Consider the following 23,193-nt stretch of genomic DNA (forward strand, 5'->3'; position numbering starts at 1 on the left):
AGTTAGTCTGTAACAGGAAAAACTTAAAAAACTACTGATAGTCTAGTAGCACCTTAAAAACTAACAAAACATGTAGCTAGTATGAGCTTTCGTGGCCACAACCCACTTCCTCTTATGATCGGAGTGTTGGAAATCCAGATCCAAGAATAAATAAGGGAAAGGTGAGGGGAGACGGAAAAAAAATGGAGGGGAGGAAGAAAAAAGAGATAGTTAGTAGATAAGCTTCAGAGGGATAGCCAAGTTAGTCTGCAACAGGAAAGACTTAAAAAAACAACAAATAGTCTAGTAGCACCTTAAAGATTAAATAGTTACAAGAGGCTGATAAGAACCATTAGTTTGCACTTGGAAAGGAAGATGACCAACACCAGATTCTACACAGACATCAAGAACCATTAGAACCTTTATTGTTTGGTTGGTTGATAATGTGAGAGCCATCTGATATCACGATTCATACCATTTGCATGAGCAGGACTTGACAAACGGCGGCGAAATCCATGCGTGCGCCACTGGTGAACGGGGCGACGGGCTGAAATCTACTCGCCCCGGGTGAGTAGATACACTGATTTGTTGAGCCCTGTGCATGAGAATTAAACTTGTGAATTAAGTTAAGTTCCAGTCCTTCTCTGTGTATTTGTCTTGTGGAATTGACCTGAAACAAAACAGAGATTTGGAGAGCCAATTAATGAGTTTCCAGGAGGATTAAAGTGTTCTCTAACAGGTTTTTGTGTGTTGCCTTTTCGGATATCTGATTTGCATGCATGCTCAGCTCACTGCAGCCAACGAAGTATGCCTCCCCAGCATCCCTTGTTCCCCAGTGACAGTCCTACACTCTTGCCCTACAGAAACCCTGGTGGGGCAGGGAGAACAACAAGATGAATTGAACAGAGGTGGAGTGGTTGGTTGGGAGAAGGAAGCAGCAGAGAAGAGGAATCCAGCACTGCTGGCATCACCCAACCTTTTACAGCCCTCCTCTTGTGACTGGGATTTTGGTGAGAACATAAAGGCATCATCCCAGTGCATGCCTTGCAATTGGTTTTTGGAGAGTGCATTGAGAAGTGGTCAGCATTTCATGCCAGTCTGGGCCTGGCAAAGATCACATCTTCCCACTTCTTGGAATGCTCCCAGCTTTGCTTTGCCTGTGGTGTTTCTGCTAAGCCTCCTGGCCCCACCTTTGTTGTGGGGCCTGTGGTAGGGCCTGCATCTGCCTTCTGCTCTTGATAGTGGTACCCCCTAAGACTTATCTTGCTGGTACCAGTATCAGTACTGACTCTTTCCACATCGATGACATACCAGGCAGCTACAGACTTCCTCTGCCTTTTGGCCTAAGACTTTACAAGGGCTGTGTCAACTCTAGCCCCCATCATTCGAATGAACCTCTGCTCCGTCAGGTCTGTCAGCACTGCACCTGTCCTCTACCTAAATGTCATGTACATGAGGTTCTGAATGGTCTCACTCTATCAACTATCTTCTCAGTATTGTCTCAGAATTAATGATTTGCTGCTGTGAGCCTGTAGGATGTCTACTTTCATGTGGCGATTTTGCCAAGCCACCGCAAGTTCCTTTTGTTCGGAATGCTGTGTTGAGAACGTAGCACTTTTATTCAATCTCCACTCTTCCATTCTGTTTTTTTACCAAATTCATAGTCATTTTTATGGCATATCTCTCAAAACAAGAATTCATACCTTCCCATATCTGGACAACTGGCTAGTAGTGAGCAGATTGGGAGAGGAAGTTCTTGTGCACCTCTTTGCCAGTCTGTGCTTACCTAACCATCTGATTCTCATCTCCAAACACCAGCAAGTCACCTTTGGCTCCCATTCAAGACACTGGGTTCATTTGGACCCGGTTAGATTTCATGATCTAGAGAACATTTCTTTTGACTGACCATTTTCAAACAATTCACTATGTTTACTTCAGTATGCAGCCCAGCCTTCTACACAGTCCAAATGTGTCTGAGGCTCTTGTGCCAGGTGTCCACTTTCACAAAGTCTGGAAGGCTATCCTTTCAAATGTGGTTCAGGAGCATCTACTCTCCTATTCTTTATCCTCCTAGACAGGCCAGTTTGCCTCCCTCCACTTGTTTTGGATCCTTAACGATGGCAGATGCATCCAGAGAGTGATTACTAACACATTCCCTTTGTCTAGCCTTTCCCAACCATGATGGTGGCTACCAGCATCTCCCTGATTGCCTGGGGTTGGTGTACCAGGGATCACTGAAAGTATAGGGGCTATAGTAGGAGCAGGAGGCCTCACCCCGTATCAACTTGTTGGAGCTTCAGGCTACTGACAATGCACATCACGCTTTTTAACACGGTCTCAGACTCAGTGGCTCCCTCTCTATCACTTTCCACCTCAACTGTCAGTCAGCTCTCCTGTATGTTTTTTTTTTTTTTTTATGATCATTTCTCAGGCCATCCTCAGACTTGAGGAGGATCTGCCCGAGCTCACGCTCATTGCCCTGGAGAGCCTGAGACAGTGCTGGCTCTCCAGACTTCTGACTTTGTGTATTCAGCCTAAGATACTGCTTTGTCGTCTTCCCAGCCTACTAATTCAGAATCACAGCAGCACCTTGCATCCTCTGTTTAGTTCCCTGCATCTCAGCAGTTGTCAAACAAATCCTCTTGAGTAATAGGCCATTTGGGTAAAGGACTTTCTAGTGAGCAAAATGGGTCAGTTTTTGGTGTGGACATTAGCTTATGGAATCCAAGCAATTCTGGCTTCTCTCCAGAACCTCCTGGAGTACCTGCTACATCTGGCAGTGATGTCAGCTTTTCATTCCCCTGTTCAGGGAAGATTATTGTTCTCCTGTGCCATGGTAACAAGATTTTAAAAGTGCGTCTTTGTTTACATCCTCCCATGCAAAAGCAGATTCCCCTGTGGCACCTAAATATGGTCCTAGCACCTTGTCCTTTTCTGTTTAGAAAATTACTTTCCTGGCAGTGTTAATACCCAAAAGGAGAGTGTATGAGTTGCAGGCCCTGGTGGCAGAGTTTTCTTATACATAATTCTTCAAAGACCAGGTGACTATGAAACCACGTCCAAAATTTTTTGCTTTTGGGCAGTGTATTTATCCATGGGTTTTTTTTTCGTAAAATGCATTCATCTCAAGGGAGTAGTGTTTCCATACCTTTTTGTATTGGGCGATGTCTTGCCTTTTATCTGAAAAATGTTGAGAAAAATGTTTTTGCTTTCCCTCGCTTAAATCATATGCAAATGGCCTGAAGGGTCAAGTGGTCTCTTCACACGTGATCTCCAAATGGATAATATCCTGCATCAAGATGGCATATGAAATAGTCTCAGCTATGCCCAGTCATATAGGGATGCAAGCAATGTCCCTAACACTCCTCAGTGACATTTCTATATTGGACATTTTTAGGGCTACTATGTAATAGTCAATAAATGTTATCACAAACAGTTGCATCATGACCATATCTTCCAGCATGGATGCAAGCTTTGGTAGAGCGATCCTGCAGTTGTTGTTTAAGTAGATGCTGAGTTCTGCCCCCTGGTGGGGGGGATACTGCTCATTATGGAATACATGTCTCCATCTACTTGACGAAGAAGAAATGGTTGCTTATTGTAACTGTGGTTCTTCAAAATGTGATGCAGATGTGTATACCATAACCCATCCTCCATCCGCTCTGCATTGGAATTTCATTTCCCAGGGTTCATTGTGAAGGAACTGTGAGAGGGTTTGGGTAGTGCCACTGTATGTAGCCAAAGGAGGGGATACAGCTATGAGGCATGCTCACCATCCCTGTACATATACTGCTAGGAGCAGTTTTCCGACTTTGGTGCATTGGGATTGTACACCTCCATGCAGTATATGTTTGCATCATATCTAGAAGAATCACAATTACGGTAAATAACCATTTCTAATGTTTGGAGTTGGTGTGTATGCTGGCAGAGAGATAGCATGAGTCTTTCCCGCTGCCTGTCTGCTGCTGGAGCCTTTCCCCAACTTCACAGGGTTCTCAGAGGAAAGATTCCTGCCATGTGGACCTGCTAGAGCCTTTTCCTTTTCCTGCATCAGGGAAAGAGTACAGCAGTAGGGAAACAACAAGATGTTATGCTGCTAAAAATAGCAATGTAGATGGGGAGGCGTTGCTGGAAAGTAGAGAGCCCTATAGAGTATGTACCTGAGTAAATGCCCTCAGAGTTCAGGTGTATTCTTACTCTACTTCCCTAAGCAGAGCTACGGGTTCACATAGCATACATATTCCACGCACCACCCAAGGAGAGTGAAGTATCTTTAATTAATCCTATCTAATAATTGTGGTCCCAAAGTTGTGTTGTGTGTCTGAGCCTGTAGAAAAAGTAGTATATTGTATTATTTGAGGAAAGTTGGAAATAGTATGTAACGTAATGTTATATATATGCAAAGAGTCGTCTTTGAGAGTGTGCAGGCAAGTTTACATAAGAACATAAGACTGGCCATACTGGGTCAGACCAAAGGTTCATCTAGCCCAGTATCCTGTCTGTGACAGTGGCCAATACCAAATGCCCCAGAGGGAGAGAGCACAACAGATAATTCTCATGTGATCCCTTTCCTGTCATCCATTTCCAGAGAAACAGAGGCTAAGGACACCATTCCTACCCATCCTGGCTAATGACCATTGATGGACCTAACTTCCATGAATCTATCTAGCTCTTTTTTGAACCCTGTTAAAGTTCTAGCCTTCACCGCATCCTCTGGCAAGGAGTTCCACAGGTTAACTATGTGCTGCGTGAAGAAAAACTTCCTTTTGTTTGTTTTAAACATGATGCCTATTAATTTCATTTGGTGAGCTCCAGTTCTTCTATTGTGGGAATAAGTAAATAACTTTTCCTTATTCACTTTTTCCATTCCAGTCGTGATTTTATAGACCTCTATCATATACCCCCTTAGTCTTTTCTTTTCTAAGCTGAAAAGTCCAAGTCTTTTTAATCTCTCTTCATATGGGACCTGTTCCAAACCCCTAATAATTTTTGTTGCCCTTTTCTGAACCTTTTCCAATGCCAGTTTAACTTTGCAATGTTCTGATTTTGTTTTACTATGAAATCTGACCTGTCTCTTAATAAAATTTCTAGTTTAGAGGGGGAAGAATCTATAAGAGGTCAGTACTTAGGTACAAATCTGCAGAACTTCCTATCTCATGTCACAATATCTAAAAGAGGAAAGATCTCTCTCCTCTCATTAAAAAGACAAGCACTAAAATAAGGAAAAGACACAGCAACCCTTGCACCATTCTCTATCAAGCATGTGTCATGCACATTGAGACAAGGCTTCTTGAGGTTTCATGTCCCCGACCCCCTCTTGCATGCACTCCACTGTTTTTCACGATGCAGACATGTTAGTAATGCACACATTTCAACATCATTTCACTTGCAGCATTGCTAAAATGTGTTTTGAAAATCTTACCAATTGGGCTGCATGTGTTGGAAATGTAGTTGTGAAAGTCTTGGGACTCTAATGAAAACTAGCTTTCACTGGTGAATTTTATCACTTCTTGACATTGTCACTTCATTATTACATGCTGTCATGTCTCTGTGATAGTGCAATCCTAATTTATTTTCTCCACTACTTTAAATATGCACCAAATTGCATTTTATGGCTGAGATTGAAAAAGGATCAGCTACATCTGAACAATACCCTGAGACTGAAAACCACATTTTTTCCACGCATAGATAAATTAAAAGCCATTGCATTGATGTTCTTAATTTGTCTCTCCATCCCGAAATCACTTCTGGGCTCAGAACAAGTATCAGACACTGAAGTCTAAAAGGTTTCAGGGAGAGTTGTAAGTCACTGAAAATAGGGTTTAGATCTGAAAGTGTATTCTCAACTCTGATTACAGCATTGCTAGCATGACACTAATGAAACTATTCCAGGCATTTTTTTTTTTTTGCAGTTTGCTAATTTTTATACTTCTGGTTGTGGGAGGTAGCTAAAATCAAAAGAATACGTTGTATCCTTATGAAAAATTATTTAGGACCACTGTGTATAGTACATTTATTTGTGTATACATAGTACAAACTGTGGGTTGCTCTGATTGATGTAATAGATTGAGAATATATGTGTCATACAGAAGACCTAGCTTTAAACTTTTGTTTTTGAAATGTCTCCATACAAACTGGAATTGAAATAGCTAAATTGGTTTTAATTCACCTCTTTTTTTTTTTTTCTTTTTAATTACATTTTTTTTGGTGAAATGTGTGGGGATAATCTTATCTCAGTTAAGATTGTCCATTTATCTGTGTTAGATACATCCGTAAAGGTTAATATTGGCACTGTTCAACACATTTGAAAGGTGTACGGGATGATAGCTAGATATCCCTAAATTTGAGAGATTGAATGAAATGAGCTGTGAATAAACTGGTATTTGTTTTTCAAAAATCAAACTCTTCTCTTATTTTTGCATATATCTAAAGATGAATCGTGTTGCTGTGAGGAAAAGAAAGCAAATTATTCTAGCAAAAATGCTTCCTTGCACTCCTCAACTTATGTTTAAAAGACTGCCTCTATTTTCTGTGGATTGTCTGTGGCAAGGCGAGGGCTCCTCACTGATCTGCTATTTCTGGAGTTGATGGATTGACTACAGACCCACCACTATATTATCACCTATTGGCTCAAAGTGGGTGAGGAAATATGCTTTCTATCTGGCTCACTTACAGATAGATAGCAGTTCTGAAAGAATAAATTTCCAAAATTTGGACGGAATAATTAAAAAAAAATCTAAAACATAGGGTTGTTTTGTTATTTCTGGAAATTTTCATCTTCTCATGTGGACTTCTTTACAAATAGAGGTATTTGCAGTCGGACCAAATCATTGTTAGTTATTTTTGATGTTTATAAACGTGACACAGAATAAATTCATGTTTGGAAGTGTTCTTTTTAGTTTATTTCTAATTTAGTACTCTCTGGATTAAAACTTTATAAAAAAAGAACCACAATCAGTATGCAATTTAACTATTTTTATTGAAAAGTTGGCAATGTTCCTTTTCACTATTTCACTGAAAATAATTATTTAAATGTTTATGAAAATTACACATTTGCAATATAAAAAAATGCTTTCTCTATATTTGTGGTCATGCAGCCAATAGGTTGAGTAACCAAATGTTACTATGCAATCTTAAATTGTCAGTCCTTTTTTATTAAGCTTTTTAGTTATCACCAAAGAGGAGGAATAAGCCAAGGCTTTGACTTTACTTTCTGAAGGCATCTGTCTGTAGATAGTCAAAAGAATGTTCCGTTTGGATTGGGCTGTGCTCTGGGGAATAGAATAATAAGCAAAGTGTGTGTGGGGGGAGGAAGAGAGTGGTACACAGGTTCTCCTCCTCCTCTGCTCCCTCATTTTTAGCTGTGGAAGTGAAGACCTGCCAGGTACAAGAGATTAAAGAAGAGGCATTTAGAGGAGTTAGTACCTGGTTGTGAGGAGTTTGTGAGCTGCCCAACTTTCCTGACAAAGATGATTAGGAATGAGCAGCTCAGCCAGGAGTCCCTTCTCTGTCACCTGTCTGCTAAAGAAAGATTAGTCTCTTAAGTCAACTTTTTTCTCTATCAGAAAGGCAAAGAACACCTGGTCCTGACAGCTCACCTTCTCGGTTCGAGGAGTGAGACTGATAAATAATATGTGATGGCCCAAATTTTGAAATGTGACTGGTGATTTTGAGCACCTCAGGAACAAAGCAGCGTATCAATTAAGCAAGAGAGACAAATGAGAACATACCACACCTGTATTTTATATGCTTCACTGTTTTTCCGTTTAATTCTAAATTCGATTCAAAATTCTAATCTACTGATAATTGCAAAAGATGTGGAACAGTGCATTCTCATTGGCCTTTGGCTGTGGAACTACTTAAACAGGATACAAGCCACAGCAAAATCTTAACTCATGTTTTGCAAAACTCTTAAGTTTGGCAACATTCCTCATATCCAGAGAAAGAGAAAAGATGAAAATTGACCAGGATAGAGTAGAAAGAGAGAGAGAGAGGAGATAACTGCAATGAATCAGTGAAAGTAGCAGAGTACAGGTTGCAGTTCATGGGAACTGCACCTGTGTTCCCCCTTTAGTCCAGCAAAGATATGCACTATAGGCTCCTAGCTCCTCAGCTATAACCTATTGTGGGTGGCAGTATGTCTCTCTCCCTCTTGACTGGGGTATTTCTAGACTGCACAGCTCCCTGCCTAAATTATGAGCTCCCCAGCAAAGACAGGCTACCTAAGCTGGCCTGCTTTAACTTTCTCCCCAGAGATGGTAAACAGTATAATTACCATAGGTAGCCTGCCACAAAGCAAGTACGTTTTATTCACAAAATAAAAACATTACTGAGAGAGCATATCTAGAACAATAAAGAACCTACATGCATGCTAATAAGCTTACCAGAGCTTATCCCTGACTCCAACAAGGACTCTGGATGGTGAACAGTCCTTCAAATTCCACTGAGCAATTTTCCTGTGATTACGAATTGATATTTTCTTTTGCTCAGAACTCTGTTGAGAAAGTTAATTGCTCCTTTATACAGTTTGATTTTGAACTTTCCTTTTGTAAGAAGTGACGAGCCAGTGAAAAAAAGATCCTTTCCTCCAGGGTGAAGCTTCAAAGGTTGAATCTGTAAATGGGAGTTTTCAGTCCTCTCCTCCTAAGTACTTCCTACGAATTCCACTTTGCACATAGTATCCAGAAGATCATTTATATCTGGTGCATTGTTCAACATAGTCCTTTGAAGCTCACAGTATTTCACAGACTGACATTATTCGCAAACGACAACAAGCGACACACAATCTTAGCCGCGCTGAACACCATGCCATCCAGAGTCTCAAAAACAACCTGGACATTATAATCAAACCAGCTGACAAAGGGGGTGCTGTGGTCATTATGAATAAGGCCGACTATAACCAGGAGGCAACCAGACAACTCTCGAATACAACATTTTACAAACCTCTCCCCTCTGATCCCACCTTGGAATACCAAAAGAAACTACACTGTCTCCTTAAAAGCCTCCCCACAGCTACTCGGGAACAAATCCACACAGAAACACCTTCCGACCCCCGACCAGGATTATTCTATCTGCTTCCCAAGATCCATAAACCTGGGCACCCCGGACGTCCCATCATCTCTGGTATTGGCATGCTCACTACTGGTCTATCCAGCTATGTAGACTCTCTTCTCAAACCCTTCGCAACCAACACCCCCAGCTATCTCCGAGACACTACTGACTTCCTAAGGAAACTACAAAACATTGATAACCTCCCCAATAATACCATCCTTGCCACCATGGATGTAGAAGCTCTATATACCAACATCCCACATGAAGACGGATTACAAACAATTAGAAACACTATCCCAGAGGACACCACTGCCAACCTGATAGCAGACCTATGTAACTTTGTTCTCACCCACAATTATTTCCAGTTTGAGAACAACTTATACCTCCAGATCAGCGGCACAGCCATGGGTACACGCATGGCCCCACAGTATGCTAACATCTTTATGGCTGACCTAGAACAACGTTTCCTCAACTCCCGTCCCCTTTCACCCCTTCTCTACCTACGGTACATCGATGACATCTTTATGATCTGGCCGCATGGCCAAGAAATACTGGAGATATTCCACAGAGATTTCAACAACCTACACCCCACCATGAACCTCAGCCTGGACCATTCTACACAAGAGATCCATTTCCTGGACACCACAGTACAAATCAACAATGGAAAATTAGACACCACTCTCTACAGAAAACCCACCAACTCATACAGTTACCTGCACTTGAAAGGGAATCCTCTGAACTGTCATTCATGTTAAAATTCGACATTCTCCGGGAAGGAATGAACAAATACTCAAACTATCTTACCCATTACCAAGATAGCTTCCCCAATTATCACCTCTAATACCATTAGCTCACAGACATCCCACTCTCCCCACCTCTAATATCATCAATTCACAGACACTTACCTTCCTTCCTTCTCCCTCCCCACCCCGCCGCATCCCGCTCCTGTTCTGAAATGTGATTTGTCCTTTTCATATGTGTTCATTTTTTTTAATTGTATCCTTTGGTATATATGGTTGTGACTATTTTCTTCCACTATTTGATCTGAGGAAGTGGGTCTGGCCCACGAAAGCTCATCATCTAATAAACCATCTTGTTAGTGCTACATTGTCCTGCATTTTGCTTCAGTATTTCCCAGAGATTGCATTAATCTTATTTTCCTCTTAAGGAAGTTCCATACTGTCCCAAAATATGGTATACTCTTTATCAAATATCCTATCTTCCGAGCCTCGGCATTATCCAAATCACTTCCTTGTTCCTCAGCAAGAAATACCTGCCCTCTGCAGTGTTGTCATGCTGAGGGACAAGGAAGGGATTTGGATAATTTGGAAGTTCAGATGACTGAGCAGAAATTCCTGGCTGGGACAGAGAGGAGGAGGAGGAGCCCCCAGCCATGGGAAAGGTCACCCTGGTATTGAATGGCTCCTGTGGTCCCCTTTGCAGCCCTGCTGTTTTGGGAATGCAAATGTGGGACCATGACACAGAGCTACAGAGGGCTCCCCCAGTGCTACTGCATGGCTGATATGTGGTCATTGCAAATAAAAGGTTCAGGGAAGGCTGCAGTTTTGTCAGGGCAGAGCAGAGTTCCAGCTGGCAGCTTCTGTTTGTCCAACCAGGACCACGGCCTGCCTGTCATGCCTTGTGCCTCTAGAGCAGTGGCATGACCTTTTCCAGATGGGGATCCATTCTGACAATTCAGGAAGACTTGGTGACCCAATTCAAAAACTGGGGGAGGAAAAAGGGCAGAGCACCTGGGGAAACACTTGGTGACCCTTTTGAAATATAAGGGCGACCCATATTTGGGTCCCAACCCATAGGTTGGGAAACCCTGCTCTAGAGATCTAGTGTCACCCCACCTCTGTGGCAGAACAGGGAGCCCTTTGCAGGTCCGCTGTTGGGCAATGTGTGAAGCTGGTAGAGTAGAGACCCCTGGCCAGGACTGTGAGGAGGACTATGACTATGAGCCCCTAGCTGTAGAGGAAGGCTAGTGTTCTGCTGGATGTCTCCAGCTCTCTTGATTATGTGAACTCCTGATTTAGCCAAATAAAATCGTTGTCTTCCGTGCTGTTTGGATAATTTGGAGTATAATGTAGTACATAAACATTTACATTTTAATTCAATTATCTCCTAAAAAACTTATATTTGATTCAATATGGGTTCTCTAGGAAATTACAGGAAACTTCCCTGTCACATCTCCCTCTTAAACTTGTAACTAGAGTGCTTGATTGGCACCTTAGGGAAAGTCATTTACGTAGTTCCTAGAGAGAGCACTAAGAACCATATTTGTATTGCTGTGAAATATTGCCTAAATAGGGCTGCAAATTGCTGAGGGTCACACCGTGGCAAAATATTCTTTTTTTTATTGTTGCATATTTTTTCTCTGAGAGAAGCAATTTTTTGCTTAGGTATACTATATTGCTTATTTTATGTACTTGATATTTAGATTGCATGGTGATGGATTATAAATGATATAGATAGGTAGACCATACAAATAAAAAGAGTGCAGGGGCATTTCTAAAAAGAAAAGAAAAAATTAATCAACAAAATAACCCTATTTTGTTTACATCTGTTCTATTTTTAATAAAATTGGCTTAAAAGCTTAGTCGCAAAGGTATTGCAAGCTTTATGTAAAATATAAAGCCAGATGTTGTTCTAATACACTTCTTCAAATCTGTTTAATGTTGGGTGGGGGCTCCATTCTGTCTGTTTGTTATTGATAAGTAATGTTTATATACAAATGATGCTTGGAAATTCAGTTATGTTGTTGTGTTGGGTGAAGTAGAGTGGGATTTTCAAAAGTTATTTAGGAGCATAAGTCTAATTTGAAAATGAAGCACTTTTGAAAATCCACACTGTAGGGTGGGTGCATGACTGTGTACGCATAGCAGTGAAGGAGGTGCTGGGAAGGTGATTGACAAGAACAAGAGATTCTTGACAGAAGTAGATTTTTTGTTCCAGCCTGTTCATCACCTACCCACTCCTCCTGTGCATTGCTCTGTGAACTTAACTCCATGTGGGGCTCCTTATTGCATAAGGTATTGAAGGGTCCATTGGTCTCCTTCACCTTACTTCAGATACAAAGTAGCCCTCTATAACTACAGAGGATGGGTCTGAATTTAATTCTGAATGTTCATTTGTTATGGCACGATAAATTTACTGCTAAAACTAAGGTTGTTGAAAGTAATAAAATGTAATATAAGCAATATTAATATTGCTTCCATCAAAACAAATACATCCTACATCCTTAGTCTTGCTATATAAAAATTACTGGATCTAAGAGTGTTGAGATTGCGGTTCTACTGTACTGAAACAGAGTTATGGCCATCTCAGAAATGAACATTGTCTGTAACTGAACAAAATGCAGCTCTGGCTCTAGCAGTAGAATGTAAATTCTGGGCCAGATTCAGGAGGCAGCTTCTTTCCTTGGCTCAGTCAATTTTGAGTTCCCCCTCCCAGCTGGGTTGGTGAGTGGAAGTGAAAACAGCATATTCCCTTTCTGGTGCGGTGCAAGGCGAGGGGTAAAAACAGCTGCTCTCCCCTGGATGGGGGAAGGAGGGTGAAAACAGCATCAATGGCTTACAGGAAAGCAGGTCAGACTCCAATGCTGCTCATGCTCTACTTGCCTCGGGCTAGCACTGAGGTCTCACAGCTTTGCCTGAGAATCTCAGGGTCTTCATTTCCTAGCTATAAGCAGGTGCATCATGCGATGGGGAAAAGCAGCTCAGATGTGCCTACCTTTAAGATGCAATACAGGCACAGCATATACTTTTTATTTTTTGTTTTTTGTCTCTGTTGCTACTGCCTGATTGATTACTTCTGGTTTCACATGGTGTCTGGTTGACCAGAAAGCCTGTAACTCTGGTGTTCATATACTATTAACATGGTTTGCTCTCAGGAAGAGCCTAGCATGCCTAGTTCCTTTGTCACTGGAGATTTCAACCGAACCCCTCATTCACTTCACATTTTCAAATGTGAGCTAGATGCAGAAATCCTTACCTTGTTCAGGCGGGTAAGAGGGCTGAGGGTGAGCAGTGGGGAGAGGGGGCAAATGAGTTGCAACTGGCATATAACACTTGAAAAATCATATTCCAAAAAGGGAGTGGACCAGACTATAGTTCTTTTTCCCTTTCTGACTTTCCAACCCCCCAATAAAGGATAGTATTTCTAGATTCTACTGTAATATCAATAATAATAAAGGTGAAGTGTGCAGGGCTACAAATGGTCTCTCCCTTCTGTTGCTTATGTAAGAGAAGACTGTGAATCAAGCCCAGAGCTACTTGCCCTCAGATCTGATGGTGTTCCTCAGCTTCCTATTTTCATTCTTGGAAGAGTGCAACAGTGGTTGTGATATGCAGAGCAACCATACAAGCATAGTTTAAAAATGTTAGTTTAAAAACATGCTTATAATAACAACAACAAAAACCCTTTGGCATAGGTATTTCTTTGTGATTACGTGGTAGCAGAAGAATTACAAATTTCTTCTAGATGGTCTTTAATTCCCAGGAATTCTACTGCCCTGAAGGCATTATAACATAAATACAGCCTTCCCATAGAATAGACTAGGTACAGTTAAAGAAGCTTAAGAAAGAATAGTGTGAACCTCTGGAAGAGCATCTTAGAGTCAAGGTTGAAGTAAATAGGATGTAAGTAGGCACTGTATGGTGGTCAACATAAATGCTGCATTCAACACAGTGTAAATTATAAGTGAGCAAGCTGTTGGCTATGAGGGATAATGTTCATGGGAAACTTCAGAATAGTTTGTCAGTGGCTGGCCCCCTTGGCTGCCCTGGCTTTCTTTTTCTCTACCTACTTGCGCATGCTGAAAAGCTGTAAGCCGCTACTCCTGCTGGCAGTGTAAGTAATTGAAAAGGTGAGATTGTACCTTGTCTCTATCCTCCCTTCATGCCCTATTTTTCTTCCTCAATAGTGATCATTTTATTGTGTGCATGGAAACTGGCTGAGCACGGTGTGCATTTCTTTACAGTGTCTGGAAGCGCATCATAAGGGACTGAGCAAACCCTTGCATTCAGTGATAACACATTGACTCTCGAAGGCACTTCCAGCAATCTAGGAAACTGAGTGCTTTTTTTTCCCCACAGTGAATGGGGAAATATACCAGCATTCTTTGTACCTCTGTACGAGAATATGCCCTTTAGCATATGTGTCCAGGAAAACTATAACAAATATTTTATGTAAATGTCCTTATGCATGCACTCAGTGTTTCTATAAAAATATTGTCAAATCAGTAAAAGAATAAAATTAAATTAATTGGTTACTACTTTAAAATGGTGATATCCTGGAAACTTACTTCATTTTAAAACACTTTTAGTGTCTAAGCTAGTTACTATCATTTCGGGTAAAGCTGCAGGCTAAGCTGCCATTTTTTCCAGTTCACTGTTTAAATGATTTCTTTCAGTCTTGACATTCTTTGGCCCTTTGAGTTACATATATATTACTAATACATAAAGTGTGTAGCATTACATCGCACTTGTTCTTGAAAGGAAAACTCTTGAATACTTAAAAAAAGACCAGATTCTATGCAGTAAACAAAATTACACTCCAGTGAAACCTTTATCATCTGGCACTCTGTTAACCAAAAAACTTTAACCAGCATTGCCCCCACCACAATACTGTCACATCTTCAGGTGCACAGGCTTGGCTTGGTTTACCATGTTTGGCTTAACATTTTTTTATTTAAGAAGTACTAATCATCTGTAACTCAAAATAGAAATGTAAGACCAACTGCTGCCTCACACTACAAAACTACCAATATTAAAAACTTGAGTTTTACTATTATTGTCCATTGATTTTTCCTAGGTTGATGGAACCCTCAGATAACCGGAATTTTTAGATAACCAGAACTCCCTAATCCCCAAGCATGCCAGATAACACAAGTTTTACTGTACTTTAATCTCTTAACTATATTTGGAAATGCTATAGTTAATTTCCATTTTATTTAGAAGTTTGGAAAACAGATCATACCTGAAAGTGTATTCAAAATATGGATGACATTTAATATTTGGGCTTCAGTTTGTTACTAATGTTTGTGTTTCTCCAACTTGGGTAAATAATTTTTTTATTTTTAAATAATGGGGAGGGAAAACTTTATTTTTCAAATACTGGAAGAGAGAAATCAAGCGGTGATTTATTTTTTCAAAGAAAAAGTTCTAAGGCCAATTTTGCATTTCATAATTTTTTTGAAACACCTTGTTGTTATTGACTTAGACTTAGATTTTAGAATATTTTAGACTGATGTGTCTCCTCTCTAGGGAGAAGTAATGTCATCAGATTGATCCAATGCAGTTTCCCAGATATATCTTCATTTTAACAGTTTCAATAATGTAATGATGGTGTCGTAAAAGAGAAATTTGGGGGGAGGAGGATCCATAGTGGGCTGGAACCCACATCTTTCAAACTCTAGAATTCCATGCAGAAAACTTAGATTTGCAGCTCAAAGGCATCTGTAGAGTTGCTACTTTATACCTAGAAGAGACAGGTATGGAGAGTAGCGCATTTTCTGCTCTGATCAATTCCACTTCCACAACTGAGGACTGGAAAATACTTCTGAGCACCAATCAGAGCTATTCAAGCCTTACCTTGTTGAAACTGTTTAGGTATGCTAGAACTTACTGTCTGCTTTTCCCCATGTGTATTCTTAGCTTGAGTTGGAAAATGATTGACCTGCTGGCACAGAGTACCAAGCATGTTGAATCCCACTTTCTTGCAATGGAAGCTAAACATGTTTGACACACATCTATGTCTGTGGGACAGACTTTCTCAGCACAGGTAAAACAAGTCCTGTGTCAAATACAAACCTGTACTAATGTGGGCAGGATTATAGATAATATGGTTAGCAGGCACTCAGGTTCATAATTATTGTTCATAATTATCTAGTCCAATGGTCTATATGATGTAAGATATTCCTTCACTAGGAGTTCTTATCCCATACACCTCTTAATATTTTCCTTTGTGAAACAACTAGAACTACTTTGAAAAAGCATGAAAACCAAGAGTAAACTAATGTATCAGCCAAATAAATTTGTTCCCTGCTTTGACAGATTTCTATTTTAGAATTTCATGTCCTCAGAACGAACAGGTGTTGTAAACAAGAGGTAGGTTCTTAAATTTGGTGCTCTTTTCTCATTGTAATATGAAAAGTTTTAAATCTTCACATGAACTGCCATAAATATATTTTGTCACGGTTCCAGCTATTTCTATTGTATTTTGTTCCTGACATTTTAATTCACCATTGAGTTTATATCCTGTATGTTTAAGTGCTAGTAAGACATGAAAGTTGTAGGGTTAAGTCTGCAGACAGTGCTTTAAAGCTCTTATGATAATTGTTCTTAGGTATGTAGCCCTTCACTGTGGCTCTAGAGACAACTATTTAATAGACAACATTTGAATAATACAAATGTGTGGTTGGTAAAAGTGGATTAGGGTTTCAGGGTGGTACCAATGGGTGATATTTAATATTGAATGACATGTATTAAGACAAATGCTTTTATATATAATTTATTTGGCATTGTAAATGCATTTATCTTGTGAGACTCAGACCCCCTGTTGCCATATGAAGTATTCTGGAAAGGTTTGCAGTAAATAAATAATAAAACCACTTTGATATACAATCTAACAATATTAAATATTAAGACGTTCACATGATTGATTTTAATACTTAATTATCTTATTTAGAGTCCAAAGTAACTCTGTTTTTATTAAAGTTTAGATAGACAGAACTTAAAATACAAGAATTATTAAATGGGACAAAATTAATTGCATTTCACAATGTTGGATTCACTGATGGCTTTTAACATATCCTTCATTAGTGATACGATCTAATTTGTTTCATTCTGGACCCCCGCTGATGGTAATGTTAACTAACGCACTTCACAGTGTCATCCATTTTCATGTTCGCATCATTCCATTTTAATGATATATAATCTGATGCATTTTATAAAACAAAAATGTCTTGTTTTGTGCTATCTAAAATTTGTCAAATTGTGCACTTTTCCTCATAGTAAAGAAGTGCACTATCTAAAGCAGATGCTTCTTCAGTGAATGTCAGTTGTACCAATCTGTGGAAGTAGTTCAGTAAGAGTCATGCTCATTTGTATCCTAGTTAGTTTTAAAGCCTCTTATCTTTTTATGCATGGTAGCTCAGGCACTTAAGCTAGCTCCTCCAGATTTAACTGGGAGGTGGTAGTGGTGAGGGAGTTTTGTGTCAGGGAAAAGAGGAAAGTTTTGCATTGTGGTGTATATAGGCCCAACTGGACCTTTTACTTGCCCTGTATAAAAAGTACTTGACTACCTTTTCCATTCTTGGAGAGAGAGGACAAAATTGTCTAAAATGTTTAATACTGAACTCCTTAAAAGCTTGACTTTCTGAGGATGGATGTTCATCACTTCCTCATAATTAGGGTTACCAGGTAGCTTCAGAAAAAATACCGGACACACTTGATGGGGGGGGGAGGGGCAGGAGAGGGTAAGGGGCTAGCTGGGAGGGGAGCGGGGCTGGCTGGGGGGGAGGGTGGGGGAGGTGGGAAGCAGGGCTCGTGGGGGGGTAGGGGTCAGGTGGGGGCTGGCCAGGGGAGATTGGGGGGGGCCGTGGGAAGCAGTGCTGGTCAGGGGCAGCGGGGCTGGCTAGGGGAGATTGGGAAGAGAAGAACCAGCCGGCAGGAAGCAGGGCTGGCTGGAAGGAGGTTGGGGGCAGTGGGGCTGATCAGAGGGGAGAAGCGGGGGGAGGAGAGAATCGGCTGGCAGGGAGCGGGACTGACCCAGGCACATGCAGATCCCAGGGTGCTGCCTGTCCCGCGCACAGTCCTGGCGAAGCATGAGCTAGTCCGGCTACCGCTCCACAAAGCACTTGAACAGCGCTCAGGAGCACGGACAGGGCTTCTCCTCCTCCCCAAGGCATCACTCCTACATCAGATGCAACCAGAGGCTCCCAACGCCAATCGCGTCCTGCCCCCACCAGGTTCCATCGGGCATCTAGGCGGAAAACCAGAAAATACCGGACATTGCACACATCCGGTATTTTCTGAATTTTTTTACTGGACAGAGGGCCCAAAAACCACACTCTTCAGTTGAATACTGGACACCTGGCAACCCTAATCCCTTTTGAAGTGTCTCAGGTTAGGCATGCAAAAAATCACTAGTCTCTCTTGAGAATCTTGGCTGAAGACCCTAACCCTACAAAGTTTTTCCATGCGGGGGGTCCTCATAGGTGCAGACATGTGCCTAGGATAATCATTTGGCAAAACTGAGGCCTAACTCGATCCATATATATGGAGCACTACTTCATTTTATCATGAATTACTTGATCCTCTTCAAGATGCCGATGGAGTTTGACCTATGAGCTTGTCATTTTACCAATGTTCTTTGTATGCCAATGTTAAAAAGTCAGAAGCTTCGGGGGTAGCCAAGTTATTTTGTACAGAAAAAAACAACAAATGGTCTGGTAGCACTTTAAAGAGTAACAAAACATGTAGATGGTATCATGAGCTTTCGTGGGCACAACCCACTTCTTCAGATGACTGAGTTTTGCTGCTATTTTTTTGGGAGGGGCGGGTGAGGGTTTTTCAGAAATCAAAAAGGGGGTTTGGGAAGCACTGTGAGAGAGTCCACCTAATGTTTTGTTGTTATCAAGAGGGCTGTGTCTGAATTGGCCTCTAATTGCATTATAGAACAATGCTATGACCTTACTGGACAGAGCAGTTAGCTATATAGCAGAGAAGAAAGGTCTGTGGATGAGGAAGGTAAAATAAGATGTGATCAGTCCATTTATATAACTGACATTAACAGCAATCACAAGACTGGGGATGCTGTTCAAATGACACAGAATAGGCCTCTTTCAAAGACCTCTACCTGCTCTGTGATCTGAAGCCATCTGGATTTTTCTGATCTGCAAGGTGGACAATAGATCACAACCCGGACGTGTGTTTTGTGACCTCGAATAGTGCAGGAATTCCCCTGGTCACAAGAAGAACCATCCTGAGTCATTTCCAGCAGAGCCAACATTGCCCAATTGTCTTCCAGATTGGCCTAGATGTCTCTTCTGCAGTCCTTGCCAAAGCCACATTGGAATTTCCCTAAGCTGACTGGCCCACTATACTGAGAAACAGAACATCGGGTCCCACAGCTCAAACAGATACCTAGAAACTTTAGCTGTTTTACAAACATCCTAAAATCAACTGCTTAAAAGTACAGGCAGTCCCCGGGTTACGTACAAGATAGGGACTGTAGGTTTGTTCTTAAGTTGAATTTGTATGTAAGTCGGAACTGGTACATATTGTAGGGGAAACTCTAGCCAGACATTTCTCCAGAGCTCAGTTTTATTCTCCCACACCTCACTTCCCTCAATCCTTTATTCTCAAGCTGAGGTGTCTGCTGAGAAAAGCCGCTCCGCGTCTCCCTGGTCTGCTGGGGGGGGGGCTGGGCACTAGCTTCACGTCTCCCTGGTCTGCTGGGGGGAAGCAGCTAGTGCGGGGTTGCCTCACCCCGTTTGTAAGTAGGGATCCGATGTAAGTTGGATCCATGTAACCCGGGGACTGCCTGTACATCCCATTGCAAGTCTTCATCCCCTGCTGGACAAAGGAATCCAAGTCCCTCCTGAGGGACACCTGGTTAAAGTAAAGTGAGACTGCTGAAAGCCTGGATTTCACCCACTTGAGCTGTAACACATAAATTCTTGCATCAGCTTGAAGGATCCTACCCAGTTGTGTGACACCAGCAAAGGTGGCCACAAATGCTTTCGCCTCTCATCATCCTTTTAACTGTAGGATGCTGACAGACAAGAATCAGGCCAGGTGGTCCAGTGGGAACTCTGCGGAAATGTCCCACAAAGCCCCAAGGAATCTCCACTCTTTTCTCCATATGTTGCATTATTGGAAATCCAAACCAGAAAGCTGCAGGGGTTGATGGCATTCTCCAGAGTTTCTCAACAACCTAGGGAGATGGGGACAGGAATGGCTGGCCACACTTTTATTCCCATGCAGAGAAGTGCCAGCAAGCTAGGGACAGGCAACAGCAGTTGCCTTATTGAAACCTGGGAAACACCCTCTCCCCCATGGATGCAGTCAGCTGTCACCTCATCTCTCTCCTTTTAACCACCAGCAAGCTAATGGGACAGGTGCTACTCTGGTGTCTGTCAAATATTATCAAAAATATCCTCCCAGCAGAACAGGCAGGATTTTGCCTGACAAGGAGATGCTGTGACCAAAATTGTTTCATTTACTGGCCTCAGCAATGCGGGATTCCAATGCCCTTGTTGATCCATCCTTGGCATACGATAGTCTGGAGACAGAGTCACCTCTTCAAGATCTCTCATGTCTTGTGCATCTGCTACTTATCTAGGGTCTTCGGCTACTCCAAACGTGGAAAAGAGTGGTGGCCTTACAGAAGGACTGTCTTCATGCCCTTTCCTTGGGTTGACGTGTGAACTTTGATATCCCAGGGGCTGTGTACTTCACCTGTATAAATGCTGGTTAATAACTATGCAAGTGCTATCCATTGAAGCATACTGAAAAGATAATATGCCTTCTAAAATTCCATTTTAAATTGAAGAACAAGAGGATCTTAGCACTGTAGAAATACTTCTGAAGCTGAAAGCCAAGTTCCTTGCAGTTCTACAAATAACTTATTGGAAAAAATCACAGACCCTCTTTTGGGTCAAACAGTAGAATTAACTGGATAGAAAACCCTTAGTCATGTGATCCAGTAGTCTATAAATTCTTGCAAATGAATTTTCTAAACCCTTTAATGTTGTACAATGAAAATGCTATCATTGTGTCTTATTTAATATGAATACTATGTTATGGGCCATTACAAATCAAAAACAAATCTGTAAAGAATTAATCTTCCTCAAAGCAAGATTCCATGGATAATCATAATGATTTAATAGTTTTATTTGCTTATTTTTGGAAGAACTGGAAAGAATTAAAGTATAAAACTATCAAGAAAATAGCATGGAAAATAAAGAATGGACAGACCAATCATACTATTTAGTGGTTTGGTTTTTTTACAGCACTAATCACCAGTATCAATAATGAAACACAAATAAACTGTGAACATTTGTGAGCATGAGAGTCAAAAGTATGTCTCTTCAGCTATTTAAAAGTGGTCAAGTAGGCCATGTATAGCTAGTATATTATGCCACCAAACATAGGTTATGGATGCAAAGGCATAATTTTTGGGAAGTGTTAATGGAAATGATTAGAAAGACTGGGGTGAAATACAGAAAACAAAATGTTAGTGCAGAAGCCTTGTTTTGTAAGTAAAGCTGCTAGCCTGTTAGGTGGACTAAAAAATAGCATGTCTAGGAATCTAAAGTAAATTTTATATATTAACTACATGAATACTATTAAAATTGTAAAGACCAGCCAAAATGATTTTTGAACCTGATTCTCAATTTGAAAGGCATTCAGTGAAATTGAGAAGTAATGTCAAAGGGACCATCACAGCAAGAAGTTAAGTTCTAGCAATAAAATTCTAAATAAGCTTGTAAATTCAGTAAAGAAGAAACTAAAAGGTCAATAGCATATCAGAGAGAACCAAGACAGAAGGTAAAATTCCAGTAAGTAAAAATAGTAATAAAAAGCTCTCTGTAGATGTTTTCTGGATAGTTTCTTAAATTTAATTCTAACTTTTTATCTACTTATCTCTGTTCTCTCTCTCTCCTTCTCCAGTTCTTCCCATGCCAACTGGGTATAAACAACTCTCCCTCCTTGTTTTGTTCTAATGCCATAAGAGTGCAGGTAAAGCATGAATTATTTTTACTATGGTTAAAAATTCTACAAATATTTTGTTGTTGATCAGCATAGTTATGTAGCAAAATGGCATAGGAAAAGCCCAAAGTGTCCTCACACTCGTGCATCAGTTCATGTAATGTGCTTGTTTTGAGCTAATACATAGACATATAAATAAACTGAGTTTCTCAAGGTTTGGTCATGATTTTAGCTGTACCTTTATCCAGAGTTCCCTTTTGTTTTTTGTTTTTTTTTTTTTTTGTTTAATACAACAACATAGGGAGAAGCAAGGCAGAGAAAAGATCTATAAAACAAGGGGAATCTCAAAGATCCCAGGCCCATTTTTGAATCAGTTTATTGCCTTGTATCACCAGCAAACTCTCTGTACACCCTGTGATGAGCACTATACTTCATATACTTTCAAGAAAGATGTGGAGAAATTGGAAAGGGTACAGAGAAGAGCGACAAGAATGATTAAAGGTTTAGAGAACATGACCTATGAAGCCAGGCTTCATGAACTGGGCTTGTTTAGTTTGGAAAAAAGAAGATTAAGGGGGGACATGATAGCGGTTTTCAAATATCTAAAAGGGTGTCACAAGGAGGAAGGAGAAAATTTGTTCCTCTTGGTTTCTGAGGACAGGACAAGGAGTAATGGGCTTAAAGTGCAGCAGGGGTGGTTTAGATTGGACATTAGGAAAAAATTCCTAACTGTCAGGGTGGTCAAATATTGGAATAAATTGCCAACGGAGGTGGTGGAATCTCCCTCTCTGGAGATATTTAAGAACAGGTTAGATAGACATCTGTCAGGGATGGTGTAGACGGAGCTTGGTCCTGCCTTGAGGGCGGGGGGCTGGACTCGATGACCTCTCGAGGTCCCTTCCAGTCCTATCCTTCTGTGAACAGAAGGAAAAATGTGACATGACTGAATTTTGTGCATATATATACTTTGGTATTGATAGTTCTAGAGACTTCTTTTTATTTATTGTAAAATATTCTTATTGGTCCTTCCCTAGTCTTTTAGAAATTGTTCTGCTGGGGTTAGAAAGCCAATAAGGTTGGTAAAAATGTCAAATAGTGACCTTAGGTAAGAGTAGTGATGATTCTGTAATCTCTGAATGGATGGCACTCTTAGATTACTAATTATTTTGGTAGAAAAATCATGCGTTTATTTTCTTGGTGAGTTACCTTTTATCTTTGAACCTGCTAAGGTCGAAAAGTTTAACAATCAAAAATCTTGTTCTCATATTTCTTAAGAATGTTGCTGCAAAGATCACTTGCCTAGTCTGTTGCTTTGACCATTGAAACCCGCTCTTTGCACTCCTCCATTGGCTTCCCATTCTCTAATACCAGACACAAACTATTTGTCTTTGATTTTAAGGCTCTTTGTGCATATTCCCTCCCTACCTATCATGTCTTGTTC

General features: G+C 40.8%; 1 protein-coding gene across 6 annotated transcripts in view; it reads left to right on the forward strand.

Annotated features, from left to right (window-relative positions):
• TBC1D5 (TBC1 domain family member 5) overlaps positions 1-23,193 on the forward strand; it is a 515,710-nt gene that overhangs the window by 171,987 nt on the left and 320,530 nt on the right. For 2 of the 6 annotated variants that reach the window (XM_075922103.1, XM_075922102.1), the window contains one exon: positions 21,714-21,782. The exons of the other annotated variants lie outside the window; for them this stretch is intronic. The gene's annotated coding sequence lies outside the window, so the exon portion shown is untranslated. The remainder of the gene's footprint in view (positions 1-21,713; positions 21,783-23,193) is intronic. 6 annotated transcript variants of the gene reach the window in all.

This window comes from Pelodiscus sinensis, chromosome 2, assembly GCF_049634645.1.
Source record: "Pelodiscus sinensis isolate JC-2024 chromosome 2, ASM4963464v1, whole genome shotgun sequence".
Taxonomy (NCBI): Eukaryota; Metazoa; Chordata; order Testudines; family Trionychidae; genus Pelodiscus; species Pelodiscus sinensis.